The sequence below is a fragment of the Cucurbita pepo genome, unplaced genomic scaffold (assembly GCF_057944985.1).
Source record: "Cucurbita pepo subsp. pepo isolate OVF unplaced genomic scaffold, ASM5794498v1 scafford_22, whole genome shotgun sequence".
NCBI lineage: Eukaryota > Viridiplantae > Streptophyta > Magnoliopsida > Cucurbitales > Cucurbitaceae > Cucurbita > Cucurbita pepo.
In genome coordinates, this window is record NW_028257927.1 from 112,501 (window position 1) to 115,000 (window position 2,500).

Consider the following 2,500-nt stretch of genomic DNA (forward strand, 5'->3'; position numbering starts at 1 on the left):
ATAGGGTTGGCCCAAGGCTGGCCAAGCATCACCACAACGTCACACACTCAACGAGGTTCATGTCGCACGCCCGAAGGCACCCAACTCCACCCCACCTTGCATGTTTCATCATCGTACCAGCCATCAACCATCCTCAAGCCAGCCCAAGTTAGAAGGCAACATCGCAACATTCCATTCTCAACAAGGCTCATGTCGCACGCCCAAAGGCGCACCCAACACTGCCTCACCATGCAAGTTTCGCCACCGCACGGCCGCCGTCAACCGCCCACGTCCACCGTCCACCGTCAACCGCCCACGTCCGCCGTCCACCACCCCCACGCCCCAAGCATATGCCCATGTGCGGCGCATAGTGCTTGGGGCATGGGGGTAGCAGAAGATATAGGGGTACCCCCGTGCCCAGCCCATGCAGACTAGTCACCCCCCTATATAGTACATTTTGAGGCATTTTTGGTCTGCCAGGCCTAGATACGATTTTTCTGAGCGGTCATACGGCCAAATATCTCAAGTTTTAGAATATTTTTTTCCATGAACTCAATTGATTCATGAATTGGACATTCTAATGGATCTAGAAATCAAGTTTCATAGTTTTTCAACCAACCAAATTTTTTTAATGAATTTTTAAATATTAAATAATAAGAAATTAGAAAAAATAGCTAGAGTGGTCAAAAAATTCTGAAATTTTGTGGGAATCATTCTTTCATGTTTCTTAGCTCCCAAAAATTTTTTTACAACAAACTGACCACTCCACATGTACTTCCACAATTAATGGGTGATGGATGGGGAGAACGCGCGGGCGGGGCGGGGGGCGCGCGCGCGGGAGAACGCGGGCGGGGCGGGGCGGGGCGGGCACGCGCGCGGGAGCACGCGGGCGGGGCGGGGCGGGGGGCGCGCGCGCGGGAGCACGCGGGCGGGGCGGGGCGGGGGGCGCGCGCGCGGGAGCACGCGGGCGGGGCGGGGCGGGGGGCGCGCGCGCGGGAGTACGCGGGCGGGGCGGGGCGGGGGGCGCGCGCGGGAGAACGCGGGCGGGGCGGGGCGGGGGGCGCGCGCAAGGGAGCACGCGGGCGGGGCGGGGCGGGGCGGGGGGCGCGCGCGGGAGAACGCGGGCGGGGCGGGGCGGGGGGCGCGCGCAAGGGAGCACGCGGGCGGGGCGGGGCGGGGGGCGCGCGCGGGAGAACGCGGGCGGGGCGGGGCGGGGGGCGCGCGCGCGGGAGTACGCGGGCGGGGCGGGGCGGGGCGGGGGGCGCGCGCGGGAGAACGCGGGCGGGGCGGGGCGGGGGGCGCGCGCAAGGGAGCACGCGGGCGGGGCGGGGCGGGGGGCGCGCGCGGGAGAACGCGGGCGGGGCGGGGCGGGGGGCGCGCGCAAGGGAGCACGCGGGCTGGGCGGGACGGGGCGGGGGGCGCGCGCAAGGGAGCACGCGGGCGGGGCGGGGCGGGGGGCGCGCGCGGGAGAACGCGGGCGGGGCGGGGCGGGGGGCGCGCGCAAGGGAGCACGCGGGCGGGGCGGGGCGGGGCGGGGGGCGCGCGCGGGAGAACGCGGGCGGGGCGGGGCGGGGGGCGCGCGCGCGGGAGTACGCGGGCGGGGCGGGGCGGGGGGCGCGCGCGCGCAGGACCATGCTGGCGGGGCGGGACGGGGGCGCGCGCGCGCTGGAGCATGAGGGCGAGCGCGCGGGGGCAAGCGGGCGGGGCGCACGCGGGTGGGGCAGGGCGGGGCTGGCGAGCGCGCGGGAACGTTCCGACACTGCCCACCGTGTGCGTTCCGCCACCGCACCACCGCCGTCAACCGCCCTCGACCTCCGACCACCACCCCGACGCCCCAAGCATATGCCCATGTGCGGCGCATAGTGCTTGGGGCGTGGGGGTGGCGGAAGATATAGGGGGTAGCCCCGTGCCCAGCCCATGCAGACTAGTCACCCCCCTATATAGTACATTTTGAGGCATTTTTGGTCTGTCAGGCCTAGATACGATTTTTCTGAGCGGTCATACGGTCAAATATCTCAAGTTTTAGAATGTTTTTTTCCATGAACTCAATTGATTCATGAATTGGACATTCTAATGGATCTAGAAATCAAGTTTCATAGTTTTTCAACCAACCAATTTTTTTAAATGAATTTTTAAATATTAAATAATAAGAAATTAGAAAAAATAGCTAGAGTGGTCAAAAAATTCTGAAATTTTGTGGGAATCATTCTTTCATGTTGCTTAGCTCCCAGGAAAAAAATTACAACAAACCGACCACTCCACATTCACAACAATACAAGCATTGAAAATGAACATTCACTTTTCACGGGTATTGGGTTTGATGATATTTTTATAGTCCAAGGCTTTATACACGTTCTTACTTTCCACGGATGTTAGTTGTGATGAATTGTTGTAGGGGCTAACCTTCAAGGCTTTATACGTGTACTCACGCTTCATAGGCATTGGGTGTGATGTTTTTTTTTATGGAGGTAACATCCAACACTTTTGATATGCTGTTGGTTGGACATGTATCGCACATAGC